Consider the following 16,211-nt stretch of genomic DNA (forward strand, 5'->3'; position numbering starts at 1 on the left):
GGTACCCCTAGAAAGACTTCTGGTCTTCTGGTTTAAGGAAGCTGTAATTAAAGCTTTACTTAAGAAATCTTTGCTTGATCAAGGTGATTTAATAAATTACAGACCTATATTCAATCTTCCGTTCTCATCTAAAATTCTTGAGAAAATGGATGCTAATCAAATGTGTGAGCATTTACACAACAATGATCTGTTTGAAGAGTTTCAGTCAGGTTTCAGAGCTCATCATAGCACTGAAACAGCTCTGCTGAAAGTCACTAATGATATTCTTCTGGCCTCAGATAATGGACTTGTGTCTGGGTGTGTCAGGGTTCAGTACTTGGGCCAATTCTCAAACATGTTATTCTTACGAAAATATTTACTAGTTTTTTTGTCGGTCATATTTCAGGCTGTTTTGTCAACAATATGTGGGTGTATAGAGAGATGCAAGTTCCAGCAACAGGGCATGCAAATTTTGGCAGACATGCACTTTTCGGCATAACACCGCTCTGCTCTATTACCATAACGCACCTTGTATGCGCAAGAATAATCTTTAACAGAACGCTAACGTTGGCTGATGTGACCGTGAATTTCTGACTGTTGGGTCATTTGACCACAGCCGGAACTGATGGGAAACCCATATTTGTCAATGTTGAAAAGGCAGTGAGTTTGTAGCTCTGAGAAATGTTTAGTTTATAGTAAGGTGTAGGGAGACCTCTAGTGGTCAGCACAAGTAGGTGCGCTCTTTAGTTTTAGCGTGTCATTCGGTCTGCTGAGAAGGTGATTGGTTGCAGTCTACTGTCGCTCCAGGAACTGTACACCTCCAGGACCCTGAAGCGGGCAGGGATGATTCTGGCTGATCCCCCCCGCCGAGTACTGAAGGTTTCACCAATGTGTTTTCATTATAAATACATTATTTACTTTAAGTGCAGTACCTGTTTTATATGTTGAAAAATCTTTGGGCTGGTCTGTAAGTCAACTGTGTTTTTTCTTCCTGATCTCACCAAATTAAACATTGATTGATAACTAATGATGATGTTCATGTTGCTACAAAACGTTCATATTTAGTTTAGTTTTTAAATAAATAGTAATTTCAACCTTTGCATGAAATATGCAACTTATTGTGTTCTGCATAGTTATTTTGAATACTATACATTTCATCAATACAATATCAATGATAATGAAAGAAATCATTAATTTCTCTTATTTACCTCAGATGACAAGTTATTCTATTGTCGACATGGAGGCACACCTTATTCGCTCCAGGTAAAGGTTTTGTGTGGACAAAAAGAGGCTAATGAAGCTTTTCTGGACTGTCATGCCTGCAGCCAAGGTTCTCATTGCAGACGGAAAAAAACAGAAAGGAAATCTCTCAAAGGTTTTACTGGCCAGGAATGAAGACATCAATTTGTGGGTCAGTATGTAGTTTTAGATTTGGCTTATTGCTAAAAATAGTTCAAATGTTAGTTCCTTCATTATGCAAAAATAAACTAATGTCACTATGATACCACTTAAAGTTATAAATTAGCGTTGATTTTACATCATTTTACTAAAAGCAATGTTCTACATATTTTTTTGTCAGGTTACTCAGTGTGTGGCATGCCAGGCCACTAAAATAATTATAAAACAGGAGGTGGAGTAAACACCAATAAAGGTAACCTTGCACTTTAGTGAATATTATGTAATCTTTCTATTTTAGAACAAATAGTAAAGAAAAATATAAATGGATGGATGTATTTTTCTTATTTACAAATTGTTATTACTTTTCTAAAGGTGACCCAGCCCTTTGAGCTACTTGGCATGGATTTGATTGGAAAATTAAAAACTACTGCAAGTGGCAATCAGTATATATGTGTCATGATAGACCACTTGACAAAGTGGCCACAAGCCTCTGCTTTAAAGACAAAGAGTGCAGAGGAGGTGACCCAATGTCTTCTCAAGATTGTCTATCAGTTTGAAGCACCAAACCAAGTTCTTACTGATCAAGGGAAGGAGTTTGTCAATGAAGGACATATAAAAATGTATTTTGGTTTAGAAGTCAGACATACAAATATCAGGATAATGTGGTCAATATTTATAAGTAACTATAGTATAGCAATTTATACATTTTTCTTTCAGGAAATACTTTGTAAAAAAATGTTGGTTTATTGTCTTTTTTATACAAATCAATAAAAAAGTCAGTGACCTGCTGGAGATTAAAAGAAGCCTCCATTCCACCCACAGACTAATGGGTTGGTAGAACGAATGAATGCTGCCATACAGAGGTATGTTTTCAACATGAGAATGTATTTAGTTGTTTTGGGGTGTGCTTCTGTCAGATTGTAATTTTCATCATATGGTTGTGATCATCTTCTCAATTATATTTCCAACCTGGTGCAAAACAAGCCAGAGGACTGAACACAGACATTTGGATGCCGTATTATTTGGCCTAAAGACATGAGTTTTAGTTCCTAACATGTTGAAATAATGAACTTGTCTTGTTTTGTATATAGCAATAACAAAGATGTTAAATAATCTTACATTTATTTCAAAGGTGGAAAGCAGTGTTGAAGACAATATGTCAGTGGAGGAGGTCACTGAAAATGTTTTGAAACGTGATGTAGCTTTTCAGTCTGTAATCACCTCCAATCAACAAAGACAACAACCAAAAGCAAGGGAAAAGCCACAGCTAATTTTCATGTGGGGATGAAAGTGTGGCGATTGAATGCCAGAAGCCAGCAGAGGAAAGGGGGAAAGTTAGACCCAAACTACCTAGAACCCTACACTATTATGAGCATCAGTGAAAACCGCCCCATTGACCACCACGACTACCTCCTCGTTGAGCACAGAAACACCCTTCACTCCTGTGACCTCAGGAACATTAACAGCCCCTGTGACCACACCTGACACAGTACAGATCCCTTCATACCTGGATGTCACACAACTAACTGTAGATCCTTACATCATCAAGCGCAAGTGTGATAAACTCCTCTAGACCACTACTATATTAAATTATGAAAAGTTGTATGCATATTTGACAAACATTTAAAAAGATTACTAGAACAAATCTTTGTCTTTGATTTACAGGAGTGGAAGATGCATGGGGGGGGGGGGGGGTGTCTATATTTTGCCATCAAAAGTTGGTCCATTTAAGATATTTTTTCGGTGACATTTCCAATGTCTTCCAGTGGAAGATACTAGGTTTGCATCATGGATAATTGTGAACTTATTGATCTACCTAATTCATTTCATTTGTCTAACTATACATGTCTTTTAAATCATTCATAAGACTCAGTGGGCTAAATGTATCTCGATGGGCAGGTGATACCTTTACTCACCCTATTCAACAAGACTCCACCTCATGTGGTGTCTACGCCCTTATGGTATGTAACTATTTGATTTTACAGGATTTTATTGAAAGGCATTTCAAATTTATTCAAGTAAATGTTTTTTAAACAAAACATACACAAAGACTTAGATTGTTCAAAGCTTAAAAAATGTATCAAGAGTAAGGATTGAGGTAAACGGTACAGCAGGTAAAGGGAGAGATCTAGGAAACACTAAGTAGTGTCAAGGATGGAGTATAAAGAGAGTGGATGAATGGTACAAAGGCCTGTGTTGCATGACAATTTGCCAATAGATGCCTTTATGCTGTATTAAAGGTTTTGTTAAAAATGGTTATAGGAGAAAATCATAAAAAGATTGGCTGGTAGTTTTGATGAGTGTTGAACTTAAGGTACACAAAGAAACTATGACTGGTGTTGGTACCACAGTGACTGAAGCCCACAGAGCTTTCAAAGAAATTTCCAACTAAAAATAAATTTGCCCACTCTCTAAACAAAACACTCAGCTGACAGGCTGGATGAACTCCTGCGGAAACCTCCTCCTCATCGCCCGGTCTTACCCGATCAGAACCCGGGTCGGATATCAACATCAGAACCAGCACCAATGCACAGTCCTTACTTCTAAAAGATATTGCTATCAAACAGTCAATGAAGACCCAATATGTTTAAAATCCTCATTCTCATATGACAACGAGCGACAACTTATTTTGGCAACCTCCTTCATTAAAACAATGTGGCTTAACTAGTTTCTAAGCAAACTTCTATCGGTATCGAGGACAACAAACCAATCAAAATGGCGGACGTGGGTCGTTCCCACCAAGTAACGAAGCGTTTACGTTTTAAGTCTATGGTGAACATTTGGGCTTCTAGAAGCTAATCCATTAGTCACCTAAAATGTTCCTAAACTGTAACTGATATGAAAACATACAAACCTAATCTGTGCAGCAGAACTTTAGGGTTGAAATCAGCCTCCAGGATGTTGAGACGCTGCTGATCTTCTTTGTCCTCTTTAGCTGTTTGGGAAATCTCTCCCACTGCTGCACTCTGCCACCGTTTGAGCTGCTGTCTCCACATCTTTGTTGTTAGCTTCTCTTCAAAAGATCCTTTAACAGTTACTGAGTAGTTATAACTCGGCTTCGATCCAAACTCCGCCAACGTCGATGCTTCGAGCTTGTAGAGCAAAACCACGTCGTCGTCTTCTTCTTCTTCTTGTATTATTCAATGGAGTTTGGTAAATAACGTTATGATGCGCATTACCGCCACCAACTGGTATGGAGTGTGGTTCTTCATGGTTTTAAATCTTATGTACTATTACAACAATCAATTTCTATTTATTAATTTAGTTTTCTTGAAAAATCTAATTATAATTTGAATATGTTTGCTACCTAAACTTCTTTTCAAAATATCTATAAAATAAAACTTTTCTTTAATATCTACAAATTATCTCCTTAAAATTGTTCTTTCTTGTTCATATTTCTGACACTTCAATATTACATCTTCTATTGTTTCCTCCTCTCCACAATGATCACATTTTCCTGTATTATGTTTCTTTATTTTAAACAATGTAGAATTAAGTCCTGTATGTCCAAATCTTAATCTTGTAATTAATCTTTCCTTTTTTCTGCTCCTTCCAGTTCTTACTTCTTCTACTATCTTGTTGATTCTGTAAAACCATCTTCCTTTCCTTTCTTCATCCCACCTTTTTTGCCACTCTTTCCTGATTCTCTGTTTAATTATATTTCTTGCCTCTGACCTACTAATATTAATGTTGTTTTGTGTTGCCTTCTTTGACATCCTGTCCGCCATCTCATTCCCTCCAACTCCTACATGCGCTGGTACCCATAAAAACACTAATATTAATCCCATTCTTTGTATTCTAAATAAAGTAAGTTTTATTTCCAACAAAATGTCTGGTCTACCCTCTGAATGATTATGTTTTAAACTTAATAATGCTGAACTTGAGTCTGAACAAATTATTGTTTTTAATGGTTTTATATCCTCCACCCACTGCACTGCTAACAATATTGTTAATAATTCTCCTGAATATATCGATAATCCATCTGTAATTCTTTTTCCTACTTTTATTTAAAATTCTGGTATTATAAATGCTGCTCCTATTTTTTCATTTGTTTTTGATGCGTCTGTGTAAATCTGGACATAATGATAGTAATTGTTTATATATTCCTGTATTATACTTGAATCTAATCTACATTTCGTATCCTTTTTCTTTTCCATCAATGCCATATCCACCACTGCTTCTGGTAACAGCCACGGTGGCACTACTGGCAAAAGCAACATTAAACTTATTTCTTTTTCATATATTTGAAATTCTTCTGCTATATTATTGATAATCCAACCAAAACTCTATACTTGTTTTTTTTTCTTTTTCCCAGCATGGTTTTAAAATATCACGTGTGGGATGATCCGGATTATTGCTTTGTAAGTTTATCCAGTAAACAATATCTGGTTTGGTGGTTAAAAATGTCATTCTGGGCTTGTCTGGAAATGCCTCCTTGACCGCCGTTGCCATCTGTAAGAAAAGTTATTTCATCTAATGAGTACAGTATCCACCTAATTCCTTTTTCTAAGATAAGAATTCTTCATAATCTTGATCGTCTGTCATGAACAACAAAACGATGAAAAAATACTTGTACTCGTACTCGTCGTCTTCCGCTTTACCGGCTCACGGGGGCAGCAGACTCAGCGGAGACGCCCAGACCTCCCTCTCCCCAGACACCTGCTCCAGCTCCTCCGGGGGGAGCCCAAGGTGTTTGCAGGCCAGACGAGAGACATAGTCCCCCCAGCATGTCCTGGGCCGTCCCCTGGGCCTCCTCCCAGTGGGTGTGCCTGGAACACCTCCTGAGGAAGGCGTCCAGGAGGCATCCAGAATAGATGCCCGAGCCACCTCAACTAGCTCCTCTCGATGTGGAGGAGCAGTGACTCTATTCCGAGCCCCAACCGGATGGCCAAGCTCCTCAACCTATCTCTAATGTCTAATGTAGTGCCCGGCCACCCTACGGAAGAAGCTCATTTCAGCTGCTTGTATCCGGGATCTTGTACTTTCGGTCATGACCCAAAGTTTATGGCCATAGGTGAGGGTAGGAACGTAGACCGACTGGTAAATCGAGAGCTTCGCTTTTCGGCTCAGCACTCTCTTCACCAGCTTCACCACAACAGTGCCCCCATTACTGTGGCAGCTGCACCGATCCATCTGTCGATCTCCCGCTCCATTCTTCCCTCACTCGTGAACAAGAGGCAGGAACTCCAACCTGAAGAGGACAAGCCACCCTATTCCGGTCGAGAACCATGACCTCAGACTTGGAGGAGCTGATCTTCATCCCAGCGCTTCACACTCGGCTGTGAACCGCCCCAGCGCATGCTATAGGTCTTGGCTAGAGAGGCCGGCAGGACCACGTCATCTGCAAAAAAAGAGACGAAATCCACTGGTCTCCAAACCAGACCCCCTCCAGCCCTTGGCTGCGCCTAGCAATCCTGTCTATAAAAGTTATGAACAGGACCGGTGACAAAGGGCAGCCCTGCCGGAGTCCAACATGCACCGGGAACAGGTCCGACTTAGTGTCGGCAATGCGGACCAAACTCCTGCTCCGCTTGTACAGAGACCAGATGGCCCCAAATAAAGGGCCCCCGATTCCATACTCCTGGAGCACTCCCGACAGGGAACCACAAGGGACACAGTCAAATGCCTTCTCCAGGTCCACAAAACACATGTGGACCAGTTGGGCAAACTCCCATGAACCCTCGAGTACCCTGTAGAGGGTATATAGCTGGTCCGGTGTTCCACGGCCGGGACGAAAACCACACTGCTCCTCCCGAAGCCGAGGTTCGACTATCATCTCCAATACCCTGGCGTTGGCCCTACCAGGTAGACTAAGGAGTGTTATCCCCCTGTAGTTGAAACACACCATCTGGTCTCCCTTCTTATGAAGGGGGACCACCACCCCAGTCTGCCAATAGATGTGGAGAACATGGTCCGCTCGGACTCTATGTCTGCTACCTCCCCCGGAATCTAATCAAAGCTCTCCCGGAGGTAGTAGTTGAATACATCCCTGGCCGAGGGCTCTGGCAGACGATCCTGGCAGACCCTCACTATGCGCTTGGGCCTGCCATGTCTGTCCGGCTTCCTCTTCTTTCAGCGGATCCAACCCACCACCACGTGGTAATCATTGGACAACTCAGCCCCTCTCTTCACACGAGTGTCCAAAACATGCGGCCGAAGGTCTGACAATACGACAACAAAGCCGATCATCGACCTCCTGCCTAGGGTGCCCTGGTGCCAAGTCCACTGATGGACACTGTGATGCTTGAACATGTGGTTTATTATGGACAATCCGTGACTAGCACAGAAGTCCAATAACGAAACACCACTCGGATTCAGATCGGGGAAGCTTTTCTTCTCAATCACACCTCTCCAGGTGTCACTGTCGTCCCTGGGAGGGGTACTATCCAGCACCCCTGACAGGGACGGCAAAAAGGCTGGGTACCCCACACTACCGCTCGGCCGGTAGGCCGAAACAACAGTCAGAGACCTGTCCCCAACCTGAAGCCGCAGGGATGCAATCCTGTCATCAACTGGGGTAAACCCCAACACAAGACGGCTGAGCTGGGGGTCAACAAGCAAACCCACCCCAGCCCGCCGCCTCTCCGGGTGGGCCACTCAAGAGTAGAAGCGAGTCCAGCCCTCTCGAGGAGATGGTTTCCAGAGCTTACGCTGTGTGTGGAGGTGAGCCCGACTATTTCTACTGTTGTAGAAAAATTTGTATCCAGAGACTGATTGTCACTCAGAATCAGCTTTATTTTAATCATGCAAGGCAGAAGGATTTTACAGCATTGGAGATGTGCTCAGTAGGGCTGCCAAATCATTCTGACCAGACAAAGCAAAAGTTCTCCTATAAGCTACAACAGTTTTCAAGGTGACTCTCATGAGACCTTTTGTCGTAGACATAATCTTAACAGTGTGGCATACATATTATCTCACACAGCTGCAAGTAGAAGGCTGAGAAACCATTACTCTAAGACTAAATAAGAGAAGAATGGAACAAAACTGAGGGGTTCTAATACTTTTGTCAGTTCCTGTAGATTATGAGGGATCAAATCAAGCAAGGCACTAAAATTTCTATAACAATCCACCCTCTTCAATTATAATGAAACTAGTTTCATATGTTTTCAAACACCCAAGAAATTTTTTACTGAATGACAAAGAAGGAAAGAACAAGAAAATGAATTTCAAAAATGTGAATTGATTAGTAATACAATAAAAAATAAAAACGAATCAAAAACTGATTATATGAAACAAGTAGTAAGAAAAATTGACTAAATAATGTAAAATGAATAATGAAACATTACAAAGCTAAACATTACAACAAATCTACTATTACTGTCATCTTTATTGGAAACAATTTGTCATTCTGATGGAAACAAAACATCTCTTCAATCAGCAACCTTTTAAGGAATTATCAGATAAAATGAATACACAAATAATATAAAGAATTCAAACACTCTGTCACGATGTGGTTTTGGATTGGACCAAAGTGCAGACAAGAGCTTGGCAGGATCATCTTTGTAATTCAACGATTAATTTACAATGTCAAAAAACGTAGCAAAATCACTGCAGATTTCCCAAGGCAAGGCGTGGCACAAAACAAAGCATAATCATGGACGAGAACGAGGTGTGACAAACACAAGGAACCAGCACTGAACAAAGACACAAAACCAACTTATATGCTGTGAGATAACAAAGGCAGATAATCAACGGAACAGGTGTGACAAGGAGGCAGGGAAGCAGAAGGAACAGGTGAAACAAATACAAAGGCTGAGGATGGGCAAAGTAACTAATAAACAATAAACAGAAACACAGACCAAGCAAACCTATAGACAAAGATAAATAGATAAATAATCAAATGGGGAAGAAGAAAACTAGAATAAGCATGACTAAAGTAAACAGAGAAACTAGAGGGAACATAGGAACAACAATGACAACCTGAGAACAAACAAAGAACCCATAAATAAAACCCGAATACAAAAGTAAACAAACCTAACCACACTGACTGAAATAACTGGAAAGGAAACAGTAAACAAGAAGTGCAAAGGAACAAATAAAACAATTAACCACAAAGATACTGAAGAGAAATAAAACTAGAGAATCCAGGGAAGACCAAGAACTATAATAATTACAATAATAATAATAATAATAATAATAAACCATACAAAGTAATAAGAAAACAACCATAAAATAACTTATGTAGTAAACACTAGGAGGCGGAAGAGGGAGAAAAGAAAAACATGATACAAAAACCAAAATAGAAAAATCTAAGCAAAAGGTAAACAAACACAAAGCCACAGAGTCCAAAAATGTCACTCCGTGACACACTCAAAAAATAAAATGAAGAAGATATAGTAGAATATATTAGTACACCAATATACTAGCAAAATAAAATCATGAGTTATCATCTACCCTGTGTGTGTTCAGTACACATCTACATCATTAGAATTAGGAGGATCATTTCAATTTATTTTTATTAGAAAGCATCATCATCATGAGAGTTGCTGTCAGACTCATCAGAGCAACCCATGGGTTCCTCTACACCTGTGAAGAGAGGCATCTGATATGACCTAGAGGAGTCCTCCTTTGACAGAGCTGTAATGATCAATCTGTTAATTAGAGTGCGTAGACAGGGAACGGCACAACATGCGCAGCAAATGAGAATACCTGTGAAGATGGCAAAGGCAGTCATACCTGTAATAATAAAATCCTTCCATTTACCAAAAGTGTCAGCAAACCAATCAGGTAAAGGATCTACACCAGTCATGTGATGAGCCAGGGTGCGCAATTCATCTAAGGCCCTTGCTACGGAACCATCGGGAGCTGTATTATTTGGAATAAAGGTAAAACATAAAGAACCAAACATGACAAAAACACCTCCCTTTTCAGCTAACAACATGTCTAAAGCCATTCTGTTTTGCCAAGACATAAGAGAAGTGGAGGATAATTGGTCAGTTACACCTACCATTACATCTCTGATAATGTTTGCTAAGCGCTGTATATTATAGTGAACATAATTAATGCAATCAAAATTGTTGTTAGGAGCAATCCAAAGAAATATTGATGCAAACCCATTGACTATAGGATTGGCTAACTTATACTCATCTGGAACACCACGTGGAACCCCAATAGCATTGAAATAAGTGGGATTGTTATGTCTGAAAGAAAAATCCACTGCACGTTTATGACGAAGGATCGAGGATGAAGAAGTTGGCAAATGTCCAAGCAAAGCTACTGGTAGAGCTAACCTAACTAAAGTACATGTTCCTGACCAAGAAGAAGACAAATAATTAAACAGTGTCTTCCCACCACAATACCAGAAGAGGTCAGACGTGCATGGAGGAGTGAACCAGCATTATCCCAGGTTGTAACATTTATGGTATCTGAACACCAAGACTTAGACATGTGACCCACAAAGCTGTAATTCCTCCTGGTAAGGCACGTGTAATTTCCTGTTCTAGGAGTGAAAACCGGAGGGATGGTGTGGTTGTTAGCAGGTGGCAAAAGGTCACTCAAAGTGGAACAATGTTTAGTTGAGGGAGTCATGTGTAGAGCTAACATACAGTCAAACCCAGGGCGGTCTGTGTTATATAACAAAGGAGCAGGAATAGTGAAAAGTTATGGTCTGGCTGAAGAACAGGCAATACACTCTGTCATGTTATTGGCTTTTGCAGTAAATGTAATCCATTCTAACCAGATGTTTTTATCAGAAAATCCAGTTTCAGCTTGTAACATAACTTCAGGTGATGAGACATTTAAGTAAGTGACCAATGCTTGAGGAGGTGTGGTTGGGCTAGGAGAAGTGCTAACACCAGAAATATCTAGACTTTCATGAGGAGGTTTAGGCTGATCCACAAACTGAATTCGAAACAATCCCGGTGGGTCTCTTCCAGAAACATCAGCTCCTAAAATCAAAACAAGTTCATTAAGATCTGCACGATAAGCAGTAGGCCAGGGATTCTTCCACATTCCCCTGACAGTTATTACCAGTGGATTATATCTAGTGTTGTCAGCTCGTTGGGTAGATTGGTCTCTAATCAAGCTGATGCATTGCCACAGGCCCTGTGGAATATATTTAGAGTTCGGGTTGACATAACCTTTTGGATTTGAATTCTAGTACACATGAGTCCAGTTCCGACAGCACTTTCCAATTGTTAGCCTCCCAGGTGTGCGGACATAAATGTACACATCTGCATTCTGAAACCAACTTTCATGACCTCTGCAGGGGACCACATCACAAAGGTCAATCCTTGCTGCTACTGTGGCATTCCTAGGAACCTGTATGGTTACTAGCCCTGAGTTCCTCTCTACGAGGGCTATTGGGACTGCTCTGCTTGTCCTGATGTGCTTTTGAGCAACAAACACATGCAAAGGAAAAAGACAATATAACATAACAATGATGAATACAAAGAGTAACTGTTAGATAAATGTACATACATTATTCAGTTTTCATTCTACATTACTTATTTACTATCTAGATGTGCTGTTTATATTACTGATTGAGAATGGTTGTTATCTCCTTATGCATAGAGGAATATGATGTTGCAACATGAGCACAGGATGTGAGAACAGTCTGTTTTCACATAAAGATAAACTCCCTCAGCAGTTGAAACCTCATGTAACTAGGGCGTTCCTTTTCTAATAAAAGCATGAAGAGCGGAGACTGTCTTCAGAGTGTGTTCGGAGGATTGTAACTGAGACAGTCTCCGGGACACTCTCCTTGCAAGTTAAAACAAACTAACTTCTCTGTGTCTTTCTTTGTGCAGATGTTGTAATGAGTGTTGGGGTTTAAACCTAACATTTAAATGGTCCTTTCGAGCCGGAGTCCAAGATACCTGACGATCCCAGCGGGTGAGAGAGATCCAGGTAAAACTCCGTGGCCACGGTAAAAAGACCTTTTCCGGGACTGGTTCTCCCTGACAAGCTGGAATCCAAGGGTTGACGGAACTCCAAAGACGCAGAGAAGTGTGAGTAAATCTTATGATTAAAAGAGGGATGAATGACAAAAGAATAAAATAGTAAAACCCTGACAATTCTAGACACTATCAGGTACAAGAGAAGAATACAGTTAAATTCCGCAGGAGGGTAGGCTCCCTTAGTTGAAATAGACTAATTAAATTCTACGTTAAGGACGGCGGAGTCCTCTGTTAGGAAACTAAGAAGAATACAGTTAAATTCCGCAGGAGGGTAGACTCCCTTAGTTGAAATAGACTAATTAAATTCTACGTTAAGGACGGCGGAGTCCTCTGTTAAGAAACTAATAAAAGGAGCGAGTGAGTGTGAGAGTGGAAAAATAGCCACCACTAGGTGACTGTTTTTCATATAAATTAAACAAGGAACAAATGGTGAGCCGTTGCGGATGCATGTAGGCAAGAAAATTCCACCTTAACAGGTTGAAGTGAATTTTACCGCAACAGGTTAGTTGATCACCATCTTGTTTAAAAAGTATTTCCAGTATTTAGAACACACCAGGTGTTAAAACCATACTGGAACTAAAAGTCGCCTAAAAATGGGTAAGGGACAAAGTAAAGAAAAACAAAAGTTACTTGATAATTTATCATGCAAAGATTGGAAAGTAGTAGAAAAGTAAGAACCAACAGCTGTGGAACCATTATGTTACTGGGTAAAACATTATAACTTTAATGGAAAGTTATCCACGGCTGCCTTAAAAGACTTACAAGGTAAAATAGCTAACAAATGTAAACAAAATGAAAAACAAATGAAAAGAAAAAGAAATAATGTTTCACCGAAAGGAAGATGATGAATATTCAGGTCCTTATGCAGCCTTACAGCAACAATTAGCCCAACAAGATGAAGAGGCGGCTGGGGAAGATGAAATAACTGAGCCTATGGCTCCCCCTGTCGCCCCAGTTCCCAAAAATCCACCTAAATATACACTAAAAGATATAGGAAGTAAGCCTAAATTACAGAAAGACGGTGCAGTAGGGAACTGGTCAACAACCCTATCTGGGGACTTTAATAGTGTGTTAAGCCCTCCCAGGGAACCTCAAAAGTTACTAAGTTTTGAGGAAGAGGGACTTGAAGTACAGACTTTCCCTCTGATAGAACTTCCAAATCCACGATCAGGACAGAATGATCCGGCTGTAATAAGGGTATATCGAACATGGACACAAGATGATATTAAAAAGGCAGTAGAGGGCATTCCCCACCCTAGAGAAGATGTTGAGGAATGTTTGAAACAAATGGAAGACCTTAGACGTTCTTATCACCTGAACGGAGCAGAAGTACAACAGGTGTGGATGTGCAAGTTAGGCCCTGACTGGTTTCATGTTAAAGGAACTTATACGCCTACTCAAGCAGATGGTACCAACCGAGTTGCTGACAGTGATGATCTGACAGAACATGTGAACCCCCTATTGGAAAGAATTAAAGCTAAATATAAAAAGAGAGCAAATTACACTGAAATAGGAAGGTGCCGACAGAAACCAGATGAACCATTTGATGAATATAGAGCAAGAATGGGAACGGTGTTCAAGGTTCACAGTGGTCTAGAATCAAGTGAAGATGTAAACAGTGCCTTCCAACAACAGTTAAAAAATGCACTCCATTCAGGTTCGTCACCTGAAATACATGGCTGGGTAAACCGCCATTACATAGGAATGAGTGGAGGCTCATTACAGGATTACATCAACCATGCCCTGCATGCAGAAAAAGTTATAAAAAGTAAAAAGACCAAACAAAAAGACACAGTGTTCTACCACAAGGAAGAGACAGCCTGTTTTGATAATGCAGTTTATTATCAACAAACACGAGGCAGGGGGCGTGGTAGAGGTCGAGGAAGAGGTAGAGGCAAAGGACATTTTGGAGCACAAAATCCAAGAGCATGCTGGTCCTGTGGAAAAGAGGGACATATGGCTAGAGACTGCCAAAGTAGCTCTGCCCAACAAAACTATAGTGCGTGACTAGCACCAGAGCCGCAGGGGAAACTGAGCAGACAACCCCTTGGTGAAATGACAGAAAGGGTACTTTTGACTGAGGAGGGAGAAAATATATTAAATCTGGAAGAACTGTTCTATGTAGAAAAAATTAGACCAGAAATAACATTGATAGTACAAGGCACACCTATCACGTTCCTTTGTGATTCTGGAGCATGTAGAACCACCCTCAGAGAGCCACTACCACATGCAAAGCCTAGTGGAAATTATGCTGTGGTCAGAGCAGCCCAAGGAGTGACAAAAAGGGTTACTGAGACTGAACCCATATGGCTCAGAGACCCGGAAGGAAAAACAATATCCTCTAAAACCAGATGCAATGGTGGGAATAGAACCTGTTATTGAAGATTTAAAGAAGGCTGGAGTATTAATTGAGTGTGCTGAATCACCCTGTAACACACCAATATTCCCTGTAAAAAAGGCACCCCCATCTGTGGGATGGAGGATGGTTCAAGATTTACAAGCAGTAAATAATGCAGTAATACAAAGATCCCCGTGTGTAGCAGATCCACACACGTTACTAAACTCCTTGAACCCGAAAGCAAAATATTTCACGGTAGTGGACATAAGTAATGCATTCTTTTCTGTACCACTACACAAAGACAGTCAATACTGGTTTGCTTTCACATTTAAAGGGATATACACCTGACCAGAAAATAAACCTATCCTACCAAAAAACCTATACAAATGGGCAGCAATTTCGAGTCATGGAGTTTCTCATGTCTCGAGAGGAGGAATGGTAGGATTAGTGAACAAAATATACACAACATATGGATTTAACTCTTACTCAAAAAATTTTTGTAGAACATGTTTGATCTGTGCTAAACACAATGCACAAGGGAACTTCAGACCAAAAAGGGGACAGTTCCCCAAAGCAAAATATCCTTTCCAACACATACATATGGATTTCATAGAATTAAATAAAAGTGAAGGAAAAAAGTACTGTTTAGTAATAATAGACTCTTTTTCTAAATGGATAGAGTTATTTCCTACACAAAATCCTGATGCATTGACCGTAGCAAAAGCACTATGTAAAGATATCATACCTAGATATGGAATTCCAGAAAAAATATATAGTGATAATGGAACTCATTTCGTCAATCAAATGATAGAAAAAATAGGAGAAGCCCTACAAATGGATCTTAGACATCACTGCGCTTATCACCCTCAAAGCGCTGGTCTAGTAGAACGAATGAATGGAACAATAAAAAATCGATTAAAAAAGTGCATGGAAGAAACAGGAAGACCATGGACTAAATGTTTAGACTTAGTAAAGCTCTACATAAACATCACAAGCACAGGAGGACTAACACCCTATGAAACCCTGTTTGGGAGGCCATATAGATTACCATTCTTTAAAAATAAATGGGAAACTGATGATGAAAGCACACTAGCAGATTACATGAGAAAAATGTTACAGCAAAAACAACAAACAGATGAACACGCAAGTGACCATGAGCCTTTTGTGTCTACACAGGAAAAACCATTAGTTGAACCTGGAGACTGGGTCCTGATAAAAAGCATAAAGAAGAAGCATTGGCATTCACCTAAGTGGGAAGGTCCCTATCAGGTGTTGTTGACCACTGGAACTGCAATTAAGATTGCAGAAAGGAACTCATGGATCCATCTAACACATTGTAAAAGAATAATAGAACATAACTAAAATAAATTTCTCAATAGCAGTGTTTACCCTAACTATCATTGTTTGTGTTGTAGTAATAGCATTGTGGTATCTGTTGTAGCATTGTAGCTCTTCATCTGACCTTCAGAGGTAGTCCGGCTACAAAGGGGGCTGCAATTATAGTTTGCAGTTGTCTCAAACCGGTGAAGATTGTCCACAGCTCTGCTACAGGTTTTTAGGAAGGGCTCCAATCTACAGAAAGATGTTCACCCCTACAC

This window comes from Girardinichthys multiradiatus, chromosome 14 (genome assembly GCF_021462225.1).
Source record: "Girardinichthys multiradiatus isolate DD_20200921_A chromosome 14, DD_fGirMul_XY1, whole genome shotgun sequence".
NCBI lineage: Eukaryota > Metazoa > Chordata > Actinopteri > Cyprinodontiformes > Goodeidae > Girardinichthys > Girardinichthys multiradiatus.